The 23,064-nt window shown below is 38.9% G+C and overlaps 1 long non-coding RNA gene across 1 annotated transcript in view; it reads right to left on the bottom strand.

Annotated features, from left to right (window-relative positions):
- Positions 1–23,064, bottom strand: part of LOC136330986 (uncharacterized) — a 95,978-nt gene that overhangs the window by 50,557 nt on the left and 22,357 nt on the right. The window contains exons 3-4 of the long non-coding RNA XR_010730422.1: positions 14,142–14,307; positions 13,908–14,042 (exon numbers count right to left, since the gene is read on the bottom strand). This is a non-coding gene — a long non-coding RNA (uncharacterized lncRNA). The remainder of the gene's footprint in view (positions 1–13,907; positions 14,043–14,141; positions 14,308–23,064) is intronic.

Raw genomic sequence — 23,064 nt, 5'->3', positions numbered from 1 at the left:
CTTTTATTTTCCAGGCATTGTTTAAGTGGTCTTAGTTAACTTAAACAGGTGACAACCTCATCAGGTAGATACATTGTTATCTGCCACTTCATATTTGAGGAACTCAAAGAACAGAAAAGTTAAAGAACTTGCCCAGAATTCATTCCCTTATGTGACATACCTGAGATTTCCACCCAAACAGCCTAGCTCCAGACTCACATTCAAAACCACTAGCACCCTGGCAGATGCTTGGTCAGAGCATCATCCTGAACTGCTAAGGTTGTCGGTTTGATCCCCAGTCAGGGTACATGCAAGAATGGATCTATGTTCCTGTTTCTCTCTCTCTCTCTCTCTCTCTCTTTCCCTTTCTCTTCTTAAAGTCAACTTTTAAAAAAAGACTACTAACTCTGGTATGAATAAGGGCTGTTAACAGGCATGCAGCAAGAAGGTCATCGCTAATCTGATAGCAAGGGAAGAGTGTGTGTGTGAAGGGCAGCTGAACAGATTTAAAGTGTATAAAAATCTGGGCTCATTTAAAACACCAACAAACTGCTTTTTTAATTTTTTCAATAACTTTTTTTCAATTATAGTTGAAATACAATATTTATGTAAGTTTCAGGTATACAATATAGTGATTGGACAGACACATATATCTCATGAAGTGATCTCCCTATAAGACTAGTACCCACCTTGTGCCATACATAATTATTACAATATTATTGACTATATTCCTTATGCTGTATTTTACATACCCATGACTATTTTTATAACTGCCAATTTGTACTTCGTCATCCCTTCATCTTAAACATCTCTTTAATTACATATTTTCTGGATTTTTCAGGACACTCCAGAATTTCAATATTTATTGTCATAACCCACATAGGGACACAAAATTTTCCCACTCTTTTCCCTAATTTTCAATTCCAAAAAGAGTTATTATACCCAAAACTTACTTAGAATTAAGTACAGTCTACCAATTCTTACAATGTAGCTCAGAGGGTTTTTTTTTTTTTTTTTGGGTTTTGGTTTTGTTTTTGTTTTTTTTCAGAGAGAGAGAGAGAGGGATAGACAGGGACAGACAGACAGGAATGGAGAGAGATGAAAAGCATCAATCATTAGTTTTTCATTGCGCATTGCAACACCTTAGTTGTTCATTGATTGCTTTCTCATATGTGCCTTGACCGCGGGCCTTCAGCAGACCAAGTAACCCCTTGCTGGAGCCAGCAACCTTGGGTTCAAGCTGGTGGGCTTTTTGCTCAAACCAAATGAGTCCGCGCTTAATCTGGCAACCTCAGGGTCTCAAACCTGGGTCCTCTGCATCCCAGTCCAATGCTCTATCCACTGCCCCACCACCTGATCAGGCTGTAGCTCAGAGTTTATGAGACTCGGTATCTGAATGCTCCTGTGTTCTAAGAAGAGTTGTCATGGATCCAAGTTCCCTGAGAGTCGTTTATGCTCCAGGTACTAGGGATGACATAAAGGCCAGGGTTTCTAGGAATGGGAGACTGGAGTCTGAACAGATGGCCTCTGCTAAGGGGAAAACAGAGAGGAGCTAACATAAATCTTATTAAGACAGCAGAGCATGTGACCCAGCCCACGAGGAGAGCTAGAATTACTGGATGTATGGGTGCACATACTAAGAAACCAGTTCTTATCTGACCAGGCGGTGGCACAGTGGATGAAGTGTCAGCCCAGGATGCTGAGGACCATGGTTGGAAACCCACAACCCTGAGTTGAGTATGGGCTCATCCAGCTTGAGCATGGGATCATAGACATGACCCTATGGTTAGTAGCTTGAGCCCAAAGGTCGCTGGATTGGGCCCAAAGGTCCCTGGCTTGAAGCCCAAGATCACTAACTTGAAGCCCAAGATTGCTGGCTTGAGCAAGAAGGGGTCACTGGCTCGGCTAGAGCTCTCTCCTCCCACCCTGGTCAAGGCACATATGAGAAAGCAATCAATAAACAACCAAGGTGCCACCACTATGAGTTGATGCTTCTGATCTCTCTCCCTTCCTGTCTGTTCTTCTCTCTCTCTCTCTCTCTCTCTCTCTCTCTCTCTCTATCTATCTATCTATCTCTCCCTCTAAAAAAGAAAGAAAAGAAAAGAAACCAGTTCTCAGAGCGGTGGAAGCTGTGATAGTACAGACCTCACCCACACCTGAGAGAGGCAGACATAGGAGACTACTGGTGCAGTATCGCCTGGCTCCACTGGGATCAACGTTCTGAGCTAGATTTTCAAGGTAAGTTGCCCTCTCTTCCAGGAAAGGAAGAACTAGAAAGCCTTTTGGGAGTTCTGCCAACTTCCTACAGTAAGACAAAAACAGCTCAGTATACAAACAGTGCTGAGAGAGAGTGCAATGGGTATAAAGGTGGATTCAGGTTTTATAATGCCTAGTGCTAATACAATTTGGGAGTACGTTTTTTGTTTTAAGAAAAGAAATACAAGTTATGGATACAAAACAGGTTCAATAATGAATATTCATATAGAATGAGAAAAGAAATTACAACTAATTACAAACTTTGAAGAGCTGACAAATACCACAAAGATCCCTAAATCCAGAAAAATAACAGTATTTTTCTAATTTATTTGATGACATAGTCTACATATTTTTCAGCTGTATGTTCTCTGATAACATCTTTAAGTGATAATAATTTTTTTTTAATTTAGTGAGAAGAGGAGAGGCAGAGACAGACTCCTGCATGTACCCCAGCCGGGAACCACCTGGCAAGCCCCCTGAGGAAGATGCTCTGCCCATCTGGGGCTCTTGCTCCGTTGCAACTGGAGCCTTTTTTTTTTTTTTTTTTTTTTTTAGCACCTGAAGCAGAGGCCACGGAGCTGTCCTCAGCATCCAGGGCCATCTCTCTCCAATCAAGCCATAGCTGTCGGAGGAGAAGAAAGAAAGAGAGAGAGAGCGAGAGAGAGAGAGAAGCGAAAGAGTGAGGGGTAGAGAAGTAGATGGGCGCTTCTCCTGTGTGCCCTGACCAGGAATCGAACCTGGGGCATCCACATGCCAGGCGGATGTTCTACCACTGTGCCAACTGGCCAGGGCCTAATTTTATAATATTTTCTATAGAGGGAACTGCCCTCTAGAATCGTTGATCAAAATTTTTTCTATAGCCCTGGCTGGTTGGCTCAGCGGTAGAGCGTCAGCCTGGAGTGCGGGGGACCCAGGTTCGATTCCCGGCCAGGGCACATAGGAGAAGCGCCCATTTGCTTCTCCACCCCCCCTCCTTCCTCTCTGTCTCTCTCTTCCCCTCCCGCAGCCAAGGCTCCATTGGAGCAAAGATGGCCCGGGCTCTGGGGATAGCTCCTTGGCCTTTGCCCCAGGTGCTAGAGTGGCTCTGGTCGTGGCAGAGCGATGCCCCGGAGGGGCAGAGCATCGCCCCCTGGTGGGCAGAGCGTCGCCCCTGGTGGGCGTGCTGGGTGGATCCCGGTCAGGCGCATGCGGGAGTCTGTCTGACTGTCTCTCCCCATTTCCAGCTTCAGAAAAATACAAAAAAAAAAAAAAAAATTTCTATAATTGACAAATTAGAAAAGTTTTTTTCAGCTTCACAACTCACTACTCCCAAAGTTATTTTTATGATTACTGTCAAATTTGGAAAATACCAAGATTTTATCATTAAGATTTAAGGGCAATTCAAGTTTTGTCAGGGGCTACAGCACATTGCTCTTTGAATGTACGATACAACCGTGTTGCTGGGGTCTTGGAAGCAGCCCAGACAGGTGGTAGGCCCTAAAGCTGAATCTTCAATCACTTCATGATAAATGCAATTATGGGTGAGTGGGCAATTTCCAATTCAGATTTGAGACCCAACAGAAAGTTCAGTAGAGGATATTACTGTGGTGGCAATGGCAGCCAGCTACCTAAAGTAGAACAGTCCCACAAACACCCATTTAAAGACTTTTGGAATCACTTCCAGTCTCAACAACTAAGCCTCAGCAACAACTTAGTGGCTTCGGCTGAGGATAAGTCTCTGCACCTGCAAACAAAGGAAGCATTGCATGAATTTGGACCACATCAGTCAGTTCCCAGAGTGGCCTGAGCTATAACAGTGTTGCCCAAAGGAAAAACATACACTTTCTATTTTCTTTTCCAAGGTCTGGCTCCTTTACAGGAGTTAATAAAAATTCAGAAGACAGGAAGAATGCACCAGAGTAGGTGGTTTTCAAAAATCACAACTTGATTTCATTTAAAGAAGATCCAGGAAAAAATGACATTGACATTGATGATGTTGGGGTGCCCCACCTGATAAAATGGTGTATGGGGCTTTGGAATAAAGGACACTTAGAATCAGATCTCATTGTCTAGTTTCAAAATTTATTAATTCCTGCTAACCTTGTTTTACTATATCTCCAACCCACACTCCCCTTTACCTCCAAGTAATTTTAAAAACAAATTCCAGAAATCATTACTGTTCCTTTTTAAATACTCTAGGATGTACCTTTAAAAGAAAAAATTAGTCTTAATCAGCTTGTGCTGCAATAAGAAAATACCATAAACTGGGTAGTTTAAATACAACTGAAATTTATTTCTCACAGTTCTGAAGGCTGAAAAGTCTAAGATCAGAGTATCAGCACCGTCAGGTTCAGCAAGGGCCCTATTCCAGGTTGTAGACTGCTGAAGTCTAGTTGTGTCCTCAGAGGGTGGAGAACAGAAAGAAACAAAGCAAGCTCTGCCCTAACTCTTCCACCCTCAGGACTTCGCCTGATCCTAATGATCTCCCAAAGGCTCCATCTTTTAACACTATCACGTGGGGGTTTCAACATATAAATTCAGAGGTTCACAAACATTTAGTTCATAACAGGACTCTTTTAAAAAGTTAGTAACCATAATATCACTATCATACTTTTGAAATTAATATTCATTCAGTAACATCAAAAGTATACAGCCATACACTTACTCTATTGATGCAAAAACAAAAAACAAACAAAAAAACCCCTAAAAACTAAAAAACAAAACAATGCAAAAGACTATGTTTAAGTCTCAGTTTTTTCTTGTATGTGAACAGGGCAAATTCAAGTTATCCTTCTGGACTTTGATTTACCCACCTCATCCTCATTCTCTCATCCTTGTTACAAAGAGCAAGTTACTTAACTCCTCTGAGTTTTAATATGTCATCTATAAAATGGGAATAATAAACATTTTAGCCTGACCAGGTGGTGGCGCAGTGGAGAGAGTGTCGGACTGGGATGCAGAGGACCCAGGTTCGAGACCCCGAGGTTGCCAGCTTGTGTGCGGGCTCATCTTGTTTGAGGAAAAGCCCACCAGCTTGAACCCAAGGTCGCTGGCTCCAGCAAGGGGTTATTCGGTCTGCTGAAGGCCTGCAGTCAAGGCACATATGAGAAAGCAATCAATGAACAACTAAGGTGTTGCATCGTGCAATGAAAAATTAATGATGGATGCTTCTCATCTCTCTCCGTTCCTGTCTGTCTGTCCCTGTCTATCCCTCTCTCTGACTCACTCTCTGTCTCTGTAAAAAATAAATAAATAAATAAAAATTTTAAAAAAAATGTTTAGAAACTTCCTTAAAATAAATAAATAAATAAACATTTTAAAGGTTGTTACAAATACTGAAGGAGACAATAAGTGAAGTACCTGACAGGCAAAAATCACTAAAAAAAAATTAGTTCTCTTTCTCTTCTGAATCTGAAATTCAAAACAATACTTCGACATTTAATAATATATAATCCACACTCTGATTTTCTCTCTCATGTACTGACAACCACCTGGAAACATAAGTAGCTCAGGTTGTGCATAATCCAAGGTTTAGGAAAACTGATTGACTTGCTCAAAGTGCACAGCTGTTAAGTGGCAGAACCAGAATTTGTAAAGAAAAAAGCTCCTTATTCCTATGTTCTTTTGAACCTGTGACATCAACTGAAAGTTGTTTTAAACTAACTGTTCTGTTCACAGATTCAGGAAAATATATAATAGTCTTAAATTTTTTAATCTATAATGCTTTTAAATTTTAAGTTCTTTGAACTAATGGAGAAATCTAAGCTATTTTAAAAACTCATTTCTCAGGTCAGGATACCAGAGATTTCAGTTTTATTATGTAAAAAAGGTCCATGTGAAGATTTTGTAAAAAAAAACTAAGTACACTGAAGCTCAAATGTCCAATTTGTTACATATTTAAAGTGTAATTTTTTAAGCCAAATGATGATTGGCCCTAAATAAAGCACATTTAAGATCTATCAGTGTCATCCTGGCTGGGTAATTCAGTTGGTTGAAGATTGAGGGTTCAATCCCCAGTTGGGGCACATGCAGGAATCAACCAATAAATGTATGAATGGGTGATATCAAATCAGTGGTTTTCTCTCTTTCTTTCCTTTCTTCTGTCTCTCTCTAAAATCATATAAAAATTTTTGAATTTATCAGTGAGAGTTTACAATGACTTTTAATTTCTGAACAAAAATGCCTATGTTTTCTTGCAAAGTGAAACTAGAAACTATTGCCTGCAAGAAACACTACAACCTGACCAAATGCTCACTGTAGTCAGTGTTTGTATGGTAATGTGGGTTGTAGGTGCCATGATAACCTCCAAGCATCCTGGATTTTGTGTAGTTAAGAGAGCAAAGATTCACAGAGTTGCAGTGACTTCCCAACAACGGTTCCTCCATCAGGAACACAAGCTCAGGCAGCATTCATTTACTCAACTCACTCAAGTATGCCTTCTGGATCAATACTAATTATTCCCCAGCTATAAGACCTATGGAAAAATTATTTTACAGCTCAATATTTTTGTATTTCTTTATTTGAGTCTTACACATTTCTTAAGATTATTCTATATATTTTATTTAGTTTATTTCTATTGTGAGTGAAATCCCCCCTTTAGATTTTTTCACTGTTATTTTCTGACACATAAGTAAATTTTTGCAAGCCTAGTGTGGACCTGGGTGAAAGGATAGAAATGACCTTCCCAAACATCTCATAGTGGGTAGCCATTAACCATAAGGCAACATCAGAATTCAAAATGACATTAGACAAGTAGAGAAGTGTTAGAAACAAAGAAAAGAATAGTGAGTCGGGGCAGGTACAACACAAAACAACAATGACAAACCAAACCTCAAAGTCAGAACGGTTCTCTGGCTATATAAAAGCATCTCAGCAAAATGTATACAAAGGGAGTAATTAGCTGACCATGACTGAGCCTAAAGCACTGCACTCTTCCGACCTTTAAATTGATATCTGCTAAGTAAGGACCATCAGGGCAACTTCCTAGTGTGTTCAGGGCGAGTAGAACCTCTGTTATGACACATGCTAATTCCAACAGCCACCACTTGAAGAAAATGTGGAGATCTTAGAACCTAAGTTGACATGAGAACTAAAAAGATGTACCATATGACCCAGCAATTCCTCTACTGGGAAACTGCCCCCATAACTCAAAACCACTGGTACGTAAAGACACATGCACCCCCGTGTTCATCGTAGCATTATTCACAGTAGCCAAGACATGGAAACACCCAAAGTGTCCTTTGAGAGAGGATTGGATAAAGAAGATGTGGTACATATATACAGTACAATGGAATACTACTCAGCCATAAGAAATGATGACAGTGCCATTGACAACATGGGTGGACTCTGAGAACATTATACTGAGTGAAATAAGTAAATCAGAAAAACCTAAGAACTATATGGGACGTCAGAAAAATGGCGCCGTAAGGAGTGATACCAATAAATCTCCCCCAAAATTCAACAAGATCTTCAACCAGAGACAGAAAAATCTATCCTTGGAGCCTCCAGAAGTTCCACACTAAACGCAAAGGTATGATCGAGTGAAAAATTGACTAAATATATAATCAACCCCAAAGGAAATGAGGAAGAAACACTTGTACTAAAATTAATTCAAAATGGATCAAAGACCTAAATATAAGACCTGAAACAATAAAGTACATAGAAGAAGACATAGGTTCTAAACTCATGGACCTGGGTTTTAAAGAGCATTTTATGAATTTGACTCCAAAGGCAAGGGAAGTGAAGGCAAAGATAAATGAATGGGACTACATCAGACTAAGAAGTTTTTGCGCAGCAAGAGAAACTGACAACAAAATAAACAGACACCCAACTAAATGGGAAATGATATTTTCAAACAACAGCTCAGATAAGGGCCTAATATCCAAAATATACAAAGAACTCATAAAACTCAACAACAAACAAACAATCCAATAAAAAAAATGGGAAGAGGACATGAACAGACACTTCTCCCAGGAAGAAATACAAATGGCCAACAGATATATGAAAAGATGCTCATCTTTATTAGTTATTAGAGAAATGCAAATCAAAACTGCAATGAGATACCACCTCACACCTGTTAGATTAGCTATTATTAACAAGACAGGTAATAGCAAATGTTGGAGAGGCTGTGGAGAAAAAGGAACCCTCATTCACTGTTGGTGGGAATGTAAAGTAATACAACCATTATGGAAGAAAGTATGGTGGTTCCTCAAAAAACTGAAAATAGAACTACCTTATGACCCAGCAATCCCTCTCCTGGGTATATACCCAAAAACTCAGAAACACTGATACGTAAAGACACATGCAGCCCCATGTTCATTGCAGCATTGTTCACAGTGGCCAAGACATGGAAACAACCAAAAAGCCCTTCAATAGATGACTGGATAAAGAAGATGTGGCACATATACACTATGGAATACTACTCAGCCATAAGAAATGATGACATCGGATCATTTACAACAAAATGGTGGGATCTTGATAACATTATACGAAGTGAAATAAGTAAATCAGAAAAAAACAAGAACTGCATTATTCCACACGTAGGTGGGACATAAAAACGAGACTAAGAGACATTGATAAGAGTGTGGTGGTTGGGGGGGGGGAGAGGGAAAGGGGGAGGGGGAGGGGCACAAAAAAAAACTAGATAGAAGGTGATGGAGGACAATCTGACTTTGGGTGATTAGTATGCAACATAGTTGATTGACAAGATAACCTGGACATGTTTTCTTTGAACATATGTACCCTGATTTATTGATGTCACCCTAGTAAAATTAATAAAAAATAAATAAATAAAATAAATAGTGTGACTTATAGGTAAGCCCACATTGATTTCCAAACAAAAAAAACACTATATGATTTCACACGTAGATGGGGTATAAAACTGAGATTCGTGGACATAGATAAAAGTGAAGTGGTTACCTGGGATAGAAGGGGAAGGGGAGTAAAGAGGCACAAATATACAGTGACAGAAAATGATTTGACTTTGGGTGATGGGTACACAACACAATCAACAGTTCAAATGCTATAGAAATGCTTACCTAAAACCCATGTACTCTTATTGATAAATGCCACCCCATTAAATTTAATTTTCTAAATAAATTTTAAAATAAAAGATTAGAAGGGGAAAAGATTACAAGATGGAATTACAGAAACAATAAAGCAAGGTTCTTTAATAAGAGGACATTGACCAATAGTAGCTACATACACTGACGACAGACAAAACAGACTTAACCTGCCACTTGCTGTCATGCCATAAATGGCAATGTTTTCCAATAGATTTATTAATCATTAAAATTGCTGTCAAATTTCTGTTCTAAAAGTGCAATTTAGTAAATTTTTCTACTGTGCTGCTCAGTTCAGTAATTACTGACAACGTAAGTGACCTCCGTCTGTTTTTGAAGATGCTAGTGACTAAGTTATCCACAACTAAGAAAGTAAATAATTCACCATACTTGTGAATACAAATAAAAGGGCTTTATGGTCCAGCTAGCAAGTGTCTGGGAAAGATTAGAATGTTTATCTTACAGTGCTTAGTGGAAGGACACAGGGTGTTTATTATACCCAGCAACCATCCAGATATAGTCTTTGGTGCCTGCTGGGTTTCATGAAGAAAAGACAAGGAGAAGCAACTTGGAAGTAAGCTAGAATCTTGTTGGATCAAATACAAGCCTATCTCTTAACCAGCTCACAGGACAGGCAAAGAAGAGACTCCCAGCAACTGAGAAACAAGTCTCTAGAATTTTCATACTAATGTGGGCAGAGACGGACAAATTCACTCAAAGAGGTTTGGGACCAAGGTATGTGAGTTTAAGGTTAGTATAACCTTTTAGAAAAAACATTAAGAACTGGTTAGGAAAGACAAGAGCAGTGCTAAAGATTATAGTACAGCCTAAAGAATTAGTCCATGTTCTATTTTTTTAAAAAAGAATATAGTTTTTTTATGGTGTTTCCAGGATTATTTGAGATATAGCCTCTTGAACTGTCCTAGGTCAGTAACTGACATTTTTATTCTCCTGCTATACCACCATGATGACCAATACCCAATTTTTGGTATTTACCAGTCTATTTTTCCATTTCTACAATCCTATATGTTCTTTCTTTTGTAATATGCTCTCTTTTCTAATTTAAGACTTCTTTTACAATTCATTACATTTATGTTAATGACTGCTTCCTATCATTTGAAAGGGAACTTAATCTCTTGCAAATGTGAAGACATATCTGTAATGCTGACTTTTTAATATAAAACAGACTCTTTCTAAATTGGCTGTTTTATTCTTTTCCCACTTATATTATTTCTTGACCTATAAGATCTACATTAGCAATGCAGAGCAATGATACTAGGTAAGGCTGGATTAGAAATTAGAAATACCTGGGGAAGAATCAGTTTAATACTTATAAAAGTGAACTATTTCTAGAATACCTATAGTACAGAGGCTTAAGTTGGTGTGGGTTGGAATAGAATATAGGTAGAATTGTATTCAAGTTCCCATCTTAAATACAGAGAAATAATATTTCTTTTTCCTTTGATTTTCCTTTTCAAACTTTTCAAGAGATGTGCTTAGAATATCAGGTTAATGTTGACTTGAGATACTTAAAGAAACACTTCCAGTTTTTGCTTCCTGCTGAGAATGGATCTATAATGGATAAACTATAGAATAAGTGAACATGTTTTTCTGCATAGATAACAGTGGCCCAATTTTGCTTATGTTCACAGGGAGTTCTTGGCTTGGAGTGAGTTAGGCTTTAATAGTTTTCAAAACATTTTATGAAAGTCCTAAATTTTAGTTAATAAGCACTAACAAGATATTGTTTTAGGGCCATTTTAAAACAATGGACATAATGTGATATTTGATAGTTCAATAAAATCTAAAATTGTTGTATTTGAATCATGAGCTTGGCTTATAATTTTCAGACTTTGAAAAATAACAAATGGGATTATTTCAAAATACATATATAAAAATGTTCTTTGAGAATACATTTAATACATCTTATAAGATAAAAAGCCAAATGTTTTGCACATAGTTGACCCTGAAGTCAATCATATACCTGTTTCTTCACTGACCTAGTATGAGTCAGGAAATTCTATGTCACATGCTGCTGATACAAAGATAATTACCATGAATTTCTTGCCTTACCGAAGGATACAGCCCAGTTGAATAATACACATGTAAACAAAATACCTATAGGACAATGAGAAGTGCTCTTATTAAAGCCTGCATAAAGTACTCTAAGAGCTAAGAGGACGCACTAGCTGCATCCACCCAGTGGTTTAACAGAAAATGATAAGTGAGCACAGAGTGTGAATGTCCAGTGGGGTTGACACCAGAAGCAAGAATAGCAAGAGATTATTACTCTGAAAAGTTAAAGCAGATCACAAAGGGCCTTGTATATCATGCAAATGGATTAGACTTTATCTGGGAGGTAATGGGAAGCCATCTTAGAAGAAGTGGCAAAATCTGATTTACATTTCAGAAATGTACTCCCAACATACACACAATGGTATGAAAGATGGAATACAGAACACAGTGAGGCTACTGGCAGAAGAGCCTTTTAAAAGGCTATTTCAAAAGCCCAGAAGAAATGACAAGTACCTCAGGAAGGATCCTGAGGCAATGGCAATGAAGATTATAGAAGTAAACTAATCTGAGAGATGTTTGGAAAGGAGGTGAGACATGACTAGGTGACTAATTAGATAAGTAAAACACAAATGTGAGGACAATTCCATGTTTTCTGGCTTAACTAATTAGGTGGCTTGTTGTGCCATTAACTGAAACAGATAATGTAGAAGAAAAAGAAAAATTTGAAAAACCAATAAAAATGAGCTTGGTTGACTGACTGGTGGTGCTGTAGTAGATAGAGTGTCAACCTGGGACACTGCGGTCCCAGGTTCAAAACCCCGAGGTCTCCGGCTTGAGTGCAGGCTCACCAGCTTGAGTGCGAGTCACTGGCTTGAGTGTGGGATCATCGACATGATCCCATGGTCGCTTGTTTGAGCAGAAGGTCGTTGGCTTGAGCAAGCGATCACTGACTCAGGTCGAACCCCCTGGTCAAGGCACGTATGAGAAGCAATGAATGAACAACCAAAGTGATGCAATTACAAGTTAATACTTCTCATCTCTCTCCCTTCCTGTATTGTCTCTGTCTCTCTCACGCTTAAAAGAAAATGAGCTTGGTTGAAGATATGTGGGGTTTGAGGTAGGACTACTTGGTTGTTCATTAGAAATGAACAGTGTGTTGATTGGGTCAAAGCTTTTACCAGGATGTATATTAGTATATGAGTAGGTGATAGCCTAATTAATGGGAGCTGATGAGTTGGCCCAACACACTGGCATGATAAATCACAGCCCCATTGGCAACTGCAGCATTATAGTGCTTTTATAATGATGTGTTCTCAGCACTCTCCCCTTTGAGTGACAGACTCCTTGAGAACTGCAATACTTTAGGCTCTACTGCTTAAACTTCAATGTAAGAATATCCAATAAGCTTGCTAGAGTGAACAGGCCTCATCCCAAGACTTTGACTCAATGGTGTGGTCTGGAGCTCAGGAATCTGTATGTTTAAAAAGCAACTCCTGGTGTTTTTACACACACTAAAGTTTGAGTTCTTTTGGAAGATCTATTTAACAAAAATAAGAAAAACATAGTCAGAATTTTGCCTTAAAAATTACCATGTGTTTAACTTGTACCAGGATATTTTTTCTGGTTTTAAAGTTCATGGTTTTAGCCCAACCTGTGGTGGTGCAGTGGATAAAGCATTGATCTGGAATGCTGAGATTGCTGGTTTGAAACCCTGGGCTTGCCTGGTCAAGGAATAGATGATGTTTCCTACTCCTCCCACCCCCCATTATCTCTCTCTCTCTCTTTCTCCTCTCTACAATGAATAAATTTTTAAAAATCTTAATAAATTTTATGGTTTTAGTCAAATTCTAGAGATTATTTTTATTTTTCCTGGAAAAGTTTATAACAAATTTGCCTGCCTTGAGTCATAACAGCATATTTCCCTACACTTAACAAGGAAAAAAAATCTAAAGTTAAAAACAAAACAAGCAGGCCCTGCCTGGTTTGGGTCAGTGGATAGAGTGTCGTCCCAGTGCAAAGAGCTCATGTGTTCAATCCCCGGTTAGGGCATGTAGGAGAAGCAATCAATGAATGCACAACTAAAATTGAATAACTAAGTAGAACTATGAGCTAATGCTTCTCTCTCTCTCTCTCTCTCTCTCAAACCAATGGAAATTTTTTTTTAAAAAAAAGCAGTGAAAAATAATTGGTTTACTAATTTGAAAATGACTCGTTTAAAATGTTGGACTCATTGAATCGCGCACTCGGAGCCGAGGGAGAGAACAGACGCAGGCGCACTGGTCAGCTCGCTCCTTCCGCCGGTGCTGGAGGCCTGAGGAACCGGCTACTCAGGCTTTCCCAGGTGGGTTGTCTTCTGGCCTCAGAGTGTTCCTTATCAGAACCTAGGGCCCTTGGGCTCATTCAGTCAGTACTTGGTGGACCATCATCACACCCTCCTGCACAATGGCATTAAATGAAAAAGGAAAACTTGCTCTGAAGGATACCAGTTCTGTTTAACCCTGACCACTCATCAAAATATCTGAGAAACAGTTTCATAGTCTAGGCAGTAGCCAGACTGCTTCTAAGAGAGGAGTACCATCCTAAATGCACAAGAAAAATGAAAATAAATGAACGAACCATTCAAGGGTCTAAAGGCATCACGAGTGTTCGGGCTCAGGTACTCTGGTTCCTGCAGACTTTCCTCTTTGGGATAGCCTCCCTCTCCATCTTGATTGCTTTCAGACGAAAACACCGAAAACAAACTTGAAGAATCTGAAAAAATAAATAAATAACAGTTGGACTCATTATGCTTAAAGAGGAGGGTCCTGAACTGAAATTCAAAAACCAGCATTATTTGACATTGGTACTGACCTTGATTAAGTCCTCTGAAGCTTCTGGGCCTTCATTCCCCCATTTATCACAAAATGAGTTAGGCTGGAAAAAATCTCATAAAGTTCTGAATAAGATTGATGTGTCGTCCTTTAACTTGTATATTTGGATGAACCAAATGAAAATGATGATATTTAACCATCTAGACCTACAAAAAATGGAAATTTCATATGGTTCAACATATCAAGGATGGAGCTGACCCATCAGGCATGACCAGTCCAGGGGCTCTATACAACCCCATCTCACGGTCGGCTTGCTTTATTTTCTCCAACAACTGCATGGTTTTTCTCTATGGCCACAAGTGCATCCACCTTCACATCCTTCAGCCTCTATAATTTCAAAAGGCAATAACCCTTTTTACTCCTAAATTGAAAAATCCTGGAGAAGGATTTAGATTGACATGGCTTGGATTATACCCTCACCTCAGCCAAATGCTGTGGTCGGAGTACTATTATTGGCCAGAAATAGATCACTTTCCTACCCTAGTGACCAGAAGGGTAGAATAGTGTGAATGGCAGCTTTTAGTCCCATAAAGAAGGTGAACAGATAAAAAAAAATAGATATCCTTTACCTGTCTCTATGTCTCTGATGTGTCTTGACTTAAAATATGCTTTATTCATTGAAAGGAAATATTGTGATTCAACTAAACCAGAAGGAAGATCTAGATTTAAGTCTTTGTGGCTTGGGAAGTTATTTTCCTCTTTTGAATCTATTTTCCCATCTCAAAAATGCATTATAAATACCTCAAAGGGTTATTATGAGATCATATAAATCATGTGCATGAAAATTCTTAAGCACTATAGAAGGGCTCTTTCATTCAATAAACATCTATTTCAGGGGTCCCCAAACTTTTTACACAGGGGGCCAGTTCACTGTCCCTCAGACCATTGGAGGGCCGCCACATACAGTGCTCTTCTCGCTGACCACCAATGAAAGAGGTGCCCCTTCCGGAAGTGCAGAAGTGCGGTGGGGCGGATAAATGGCCTCAGGGGCTGCATGTGGCCCGCGGGTCCTAGTTTGGGGACGCCTGATATTGAGTGCCTGCTGAGAGTTGTGACCTTTCTTAGGTGCCAGGAGTATAAAGGTAAATACAATATAATACTTTTGCCTTCTGTAACATCATATAGGATCAGGATAACATTATTATGTAAATAAGATCAGCACATCTTAACTTTTTAATTGACAACTGAGTCAGAGATACAGTAGCTTAACAAATGTAGGGACAGTCTCCATATTTTAGAACAGAGATATTATTCAAGATTTGAGTGTAAAATAAATTTCTTTAAAGCAAACCTTTTACTTGTTTCACCTTTATTTTTTTCACAGCACTATATTTGGTTCCGCTCACCTCTTCAAGAAGTAATTTCTTCCTCAAGATTAATAATATTGTCTGTCTCAAAACTAGCTTTTCTCAAAACTGATCCTGTGGCTGTTGCTCTACTGAATGTTTCTTGTTTCTACACACATTTAACCTGAATACAGCAATTCTAACCCCAGAGTCTCCCTCATACACGATTGTCAAACTATTTCCTAAACAATTTTAAACTTGATTCATGTTTCTCTTATTAAATTATATTGTCCAACCCAACTTCATGCTTTGGGAAAGGACCGATAAAACTGAGACTTGTTTATTGCTGGTCAAATAAGTTTGTAAATATGATATATATGTTAGCTCGCTCATAGTTTGTACTGGGTGTGGGGGACAGGCTGTAAGCAGGCAGGGTCGTTATAGCCTAAGGCTTAGTTTTAAGACTAAGCCTTTCCCACCCTTTTAATACTAAGATCTTTTCAAAACCTTGACTGTTGCAGTATGTGGGGTGGTGCATTCTTATGAGGAATCCCATTTATGCCTCAGAAAAGTGACTTTGTATCAGAGACTTCCTTATTTGTATATTGGATTAAAGGTTTTGATTTCTACACTATAGAATGGGGCAGAGGAGCCCATGCAGAAAGATAGCAGAGAAAGGCCACATGGAGGAGAGAAAAAGCAACCAAGATGGCGAAGTGCTGAAGGAGAAGCCAGTTTATGCAGAAAGGAGATGGGGACAGAGGTGAATAAGGCCGGTGAGGTAGAAACCTTTGATTCTAGGAAACTCTGATAAGTCAGTGGCTTTGGGAGCCCTGAATGGAAAGGGAAGTGTCTTCCCACTGTGTGTATTTCTTGCCTACTGGGTGCGAGCTAGGATTAAAGTTAATGGCCCACCAGTTCTTGGCTCCATTGTTTCATTACCGTCTATCCGAATCAAATGCAAACCTGCATGGACCAGGCAGCTGTGATGGTGGCCGTGGCTACCAGCTTTACATCTATAAAATCTTATAGTTTCTTAGCCTTTCTGAATTTAAAATTGCCAATTATCATTTGGGGCAGTCAAACTCATTTCTCATAGTGATTTACATTCTCATCATTCTAAAACACATTTTGAAATATGACTTTTGGAGTGACGTCACGGAAATGGCGCCGTGAGAAGCGCGTCCGACAGCTCTCCCCTAAATCACAACAAATTTATCAACTAGAAACAGAAAAATTTATCCTCGGAGCATTCCGGAGTTCCACACAAACTGAAAGCAAAAGGACTGTTATCACTTGAATCTGAGAGACGAGGGTGTGGAGGAAGCTACCACAGCGACGCTCATTCAAGCCGCCAGGGAGTGCGCCTGCGGTGAGTCAGCCCATATACTTGGGAACCGCAAGCCGCCGCGAGCGGCCGACCGCGAGCTGCCGCGAACCCCCGCGAACCCCCGCGAACCGCCACCGCGAGCGGCCGCCACGAGCCGCCGCGCTCGCCCGGTCCGGTTGAGCACTGCTGACGTTCCCAGCGGCCCGCACACTGCGAGTGGGGGTCGCCGGCCACCGGTGCCCGGAGCGCCACATTCGCGCGCGTGCCTTGGGCATTCCACGCGCCCAGGGCGCCCTACTGGCCCGCACACCCAGGGGGCTCCATTATCCTGCGCTTGGTGCGGTCCAGCCGCCAGCGGCGGGGTGAGCGGGAGAGGCTTGGGAGAGTCTCTCCGTGGGCGGGGCACCTCACCCAGCCATTCAAGCTAACAATCAAGCGTTGGGGGAGGGGCGCGCGCAGGCAGCCTAAAACACCTTCAGAAACACAGCTGCGACCCAATCACTGAAATTAGCTTAACCCATAAAATCTGCGCACCCTCGGTTCTAATTGATAAGATCTCTCTCAGTTCAGCGATCCAAGACAAGAGGCGTGATATTTTTTAGTGCCTCTCGCTAAAGGGGCGGGGGCAACTTCTGATTGATAGAGCCTCCATATTCAGGGATAAACGCTAACAAGAAGGACTTGGCAGATAATAAGGTCTATACTACACTCGTCATAAGCAGAGACTAGTGCCTCTTCTTCCCTGCAAAAACAGGCTACAAAGTGTGGAAAGCCTGGGTTGAGAGGTCCAACTAAATGATAGGCGCTGAACAGTCACCTTGACAACAATTGACTCCCACCCCCGCCTGATTACACTGGAGGCCCTGACTCTCAGAGCCTTTCCCAAAGCCTTGCACTGAGTGGGGATAGAGTGGGGATTTCCCAGCTCTTTGAGCCTCTTACTCCCCAGGCAGAAGCAGTTGCAGCCTTATAGCTGGATCACCAGGCTGCTAATTCAGAAAGGGGGGACTAGGAGAGAGAATCCAGGAAAGCAAACTCTCTCATCGTTGGACCCTGCAAACGCCAACAAGCCTTTACTTCCAGCAAGACTAAAGCCAATTATATGACATTGCCATAGAATCCCATCAACTGCAAATCCCTACCTAAGAGTGACACAGGGGCAGAGCCTGGGGTACAGAGTCACCGACTAGGAAGAGGGAGAGAAAAGAAAAAGGAAGAAGTTAACCTCTCAAAATCAAGAAAAACCCACAGACTTTACAACTTGATCCACTAATTTTTTTTGTTGTTGTTGTTGTTGTTTGTTTCTTCTATCTTTTTGTCTTTATTTCCTCCACCTCGGTCCTTCTATTCTCTTCCCATCTTATGCTTCCCCTTTCTTGAACTACACTACCCATGAGTGTTGCATTTTATTTTTCTTCTTCATCCTCACCCTCCTTTAAGGTTATACTCCAAAACACTTAACTCTCACTCTCTCTTCTTTTGTTTTTTTTTTTGTCTTGCTTTATTTTGTTTTTTTCTCCTCCTATTTTATTTCTTCCTTCGTTTTTCTCTTTTTCTTATTTTTTCCTTTCTATTTGTTTTTTCTTTTCTCATTTTACTTTCCTCCCATATAATCCTCAATCACGAACAAATTAGTTAATTTGGGACTCAAGGCTTTTTTTTGGCTTTATTTCTCTTTTTTGCTTTTGTTTTTATTTTTTTTTCTCTTGTTTGTTTATTTTTGTGGCATTTTGGGTCCTCCCAACCGAAGGTCTCCATTGTATTTAGTCTTCGCTCCACTTAATACAACAGATTTTTACTTATTATTTTTATTTTTCTTCTTTATTATTCTTTTTTGGTCCTTTTTTCTGATTCCCTCTTATCCCTCTCATTATATCTCTTAGTTGACCATCACTTACAAGCAAATCATCTTATGCTTGTCTAAGATTTTCTTCCTTTTTTTTTTTTTTTTTTTTTTTTTTTTTTTTTTTTGCATTTAGTAGGTCCCTACTCCCTTTTTTTGCCCTTTGAACTCTTCACCCCAAATCAGGCCCTCCATTATAGGCACGATATTTCCCTGAGGAGGGGAGAGGAGGGAAAGAGAAGAGAGAAAAAAAGGGGGAAATAATAAATTATTACTTTTTTTTTTGTGGGGTGTTTTACCCTTTTTTTTTTTTTTTTTTTTCTTTTTACTCTTTATTAATTCTAATTAGTGCTATCAATAAGACTACCCTCAGATGCCGATAAGAAAGAGGAAATCGAATATTATGGATACAAAAGAAAGAGAGGTAACACAAATAGATGTGGAAAAATCTATGGAGAAAAGACTTAACATATTGGAAGCCTTGGAGCTAAATGACAGAGAATTTAAAATAGAAATGTTAAAAATACTCAGAGATATACAAGAAAACACAGAAAGGCAATATAGGGAGATCAGAAAACAACTCAATGAACACAAAGAATATATTACCAAGGAAATTGAAACTATAAAAACAAATCAAACAGAAATGAAAAACTCAATTCACGAGCTGAAAAACGAGGTAACAAGCTTAGCTAACAGAACAGCCCAGATTGAAGATAGGATTAGTGAAATAGAAGACAAACAACTTGAGGCACAACAGAGAGAAGAAGAAAGAGACTCAAAAATAATAAAAAAATGAGAAAGCCCTACAAGAATTGTCTGACTCCATCAGAAAGAATAACATAAGAATAATAGGTATATCAGAGGGAGAAGAGAAAGAAAATGGAATGGAGAATATACTCAAACAAATAATAGACGAGAACTTCCCAAGCCTGTGGAAGGAACTAAAGCCTCAAATTCAAGAAGCAAACAGAACACCAAGTTTTCTTAACCCCAACAAACCCACTCCAAGGCACATCATAATAAAGATGACACAAACCAATGACAAAGAAAAAATGCTCAAGGCAGCCAGGGAAAAGAAGAGTACAACATATAAAGGAAGGCCTATTAGATTATCATCAGATTTCTCAGCAGAAACTCTACAAGCTAGAAGAGAGTGGACCCCAATATTTAAAGCCCTGAAAGAGAGGAACTTTCAGCCAAGAATACTATACCCATCAAAGCTATCCTTCAAGTATGAAGGAGATATAAAAACATTCACAAATACAGAAAAGATGAGAGAATTTATCAACAGAAAGCCCCCACTCCAGGAAATACTAAGGGGGGTTTTCCAACCAGATTCAAAGAACAAAAGAAAACAACACCACAAGTAACAGCTCCACCAAGAACACAATAAAACCAAACTTAAACTGTGACAACAAAGGAAAAAAAGGGGGGAGAGGATGGAGATTAACAGTAGCAAAGGATGATGAAGTGCAGAAATACTTATAAGATAGGGTACTACAATGAATATGGTAGGTACCCTTTTCATTACTTAATGGTAACCACCCTTAAAAAAACCACCACAAAAACACTTGACTTAAAAAAGGTAGCAACAGAGGAAAGAAGTATGGAACACAAACAAACAAAAACAAATGATAGAAAAACAAAAGAGAAGAATCAAACTAGATACAAAACTAACAGAAAGCAATTTATAAAATGGCAGTAGGGAACCCACAAGTATCAATAATTACACTAAATGTAAATGGATTAAACTTACCAATAAAAAGACACAGAGTAGCAGAATGGATTAAAAAAGAAAATCCAACTATATGCTGCCTACAAGAAACACATCTAAGCAACAAGGATAAAAACAAATTCAAAGTGAAAGGCTGGAAAACAATACTCCAAGCAAACAACACCCAAAAAAAAGCAGGTGTAGCAATACTCATATCTAATAATGCTGACTACAAGACAGAAAAAGTACTCAGAGACAAAAATGGTCATTTCATAATGATTAAGGGGAAGTTGAATCAAGAAGACATAACAATCCTTAATATATATGCACCAAACCAAGGAGCACCAAAATATATAAGACAGCTACTTATTGACCTTAAAACAAAAACTAACAAAAATACAATCATACTTGGAGACCTCAATACACCGCTGACGGCTCTAGATCGGTCATCCAAACAGAGAATCAATAAAGATATAGTGGCCTTAAACGAAATACTAGAACACCTGGATATGATAGACATCTACAGGACACTTCATCCCAAAGCGACAGAGTATACATTTTTCTCTAGTGTACATGGAACATTCTCAAGAATTGACCATATGTTGGGCCACAAAGACAATATCAGCAAATTTAGAAAAATTGAAATTGTACCAAGCATATTTTCTGATCATAAAGCCTTGAAACTAGAATTCAACTGCAAAAAAGAGGGGGGAAAACCCACAAAAATGTGGAAACTAAACAACATACTTCTAAAAAATGAATGGGTCAAAGAAGAAATAAGTGCAGAAATCAAAAGATATATACAGACAAATGAAAATGAAAATACGACATATCAGAATCTCTGGGATGCAGCAAAAGCAGTAATAAGAGGAAAGTTCATATCACTTCAGGCCTATATGAACAAACAAGAGAGAGCCGAAGTAAACCACTTAACTTCACACCTTAAGGAACTAGAAAAAGAAGAACAAAGACAACCCAAAACCAGCCGAAGAAAGGAGATAATAAAAATCAGAGCAGAAATAAATGAAATAGAGAACAGAAAAACTATGGAAAAAATCAATAAAACAAGGAGCTGGTTCTTTGAAAAGATCAACAAAATTGACAAACCCTTAGCAAGACTCACCAAGGAAAAAAGACACAGGACTCAAATAAATAAAATCCAAAATGAAAGAGGAGAGATCACCACAGACATCATAGAAATACAAAGAATTATTGTAGAATACTATGAAAAATTATATGCCACCAAATACAACAATCTAGAAGAAATGGATAAATTCCTAGAACAATACAACCTTCCTAGACTGAGTCATGAACAAGCAGAAAGCCTAAACAGACCAATCAGTAGGGAGGAAATAGAAAAAACTATTAAAAACCTCCCCAAAAATAAAAGTCCAGGCCCAGACGGTTATACTAGTGAATTCTATCAAACATTCAAAGAAGACTTGGTTCCTATTCTACTCAAAGTCTTCCAAAAAATTGAAGAAGAAGCAATACTTCCAAACACATTTTATGAGGCCAACATAACCCTCATACCAAAACCTGGCAAGGATGGCACAAAGAAAGAAAACTACAGACCAATATCTCTAATGAATACAGATGCTAAAATACTAAACAAAATACTGGCAAACCGAATACAACAACATATTAAAAAAATAATACATCATGATCAAGTGGGATTCATCCCAGAATCTCAAGGATGGTTCAACATACGCAAAACGGTTAATGTAATACACCATATCAACAAAACAAAGAACAAAAACCACATGATCTTATCAATAGATGCAGAAAAGGCTTTTGATAAAATACAACACAATTTTATGTTTAAGACTCTCAACAAAATGGGTATAGAAGGAAAATATCTCAACATGATAAAGGCCATATATGATAAGCCATCAGCCAACATCCTATTAAACGGCATAAAACTGAGGACTTTCTACCTTAAATCAGGAACAAGACAGGGTTGTCCACTCTCTCCACTCTTATTCAACGTGGTGCTAGAAGTTCTGGCCAGAGCAATCAGACAAGACAAAGAAATAAAAGGCATCCATATCGGAAAAGAAGAAGTAAAGCTATCACTTTTTGCTGATGATATGATCCTATACATCGAAAACCCGAAGGACTCCACAAAAAGATTATTAGAAACAATAAACCAATACAGTAAGGTCGCAGGATACAAAATTAACATACAAAAGTCCATAGCCTTTCTATATGCCAACAATGAAATATTAGAAAACGAACTCAAAAAAATAATCCCCTTCACGATTGCAACAAAAAAAATAAAATACCTAGGAATAAACATAACAAAGAACGTAAAGGACCTATATAATGAAAATTACAAAGCATTGTTAAGGGAAATCGAAAAAGATACAATGAGATGGAAAAATATTCCTTGTTCCTGGATAGGAAGAATAAATATAATCAAAATGGCCATATTACCCAAAGCAATATACAAATTTAATGCAATTCCCATCAAAATCCCTATGAGATTTTTTAAAGAAATGGAACAAAAAATCATCAGATTTATATGGAACTATAAAAAACCCCAAATAGCCAAAACAATCCTAAGGAAAAAGAATGAAGCTGGGGGCATTACAATACCTGACTTTAAACTATATTATAGGGCCACGATAATCAAAACAGCATGGTATTGGCAAAAAAATAGACACTCAGACCAATGGAACAGAATAGAAAGCCCAGAAATAAAACCACATATATATGGTCAAATAATCT

The sequence above is a fragment of the Saccopteryx bilineata genome, chromosome 3 (genome assembly GCF_036850765.1).
Source record: "Saccopteryx bilineata isolate mSacBil1 chromosome 3, mSacBil1_pri_phased_curated, whole genome shotgun sequence".
Taxonomy (NCBI): domain Eukaryota; kingdom Metazoa; phylum Chordata; class Mammalia; order Chiroptera; family Emballonuridae; genus Saccopteryx; species Saccopteryx bilineata.
Note: the sequence above shows the minus strand (reverse complement) of the source record. Positions and strands in the feature narration are given on the sequence as shown.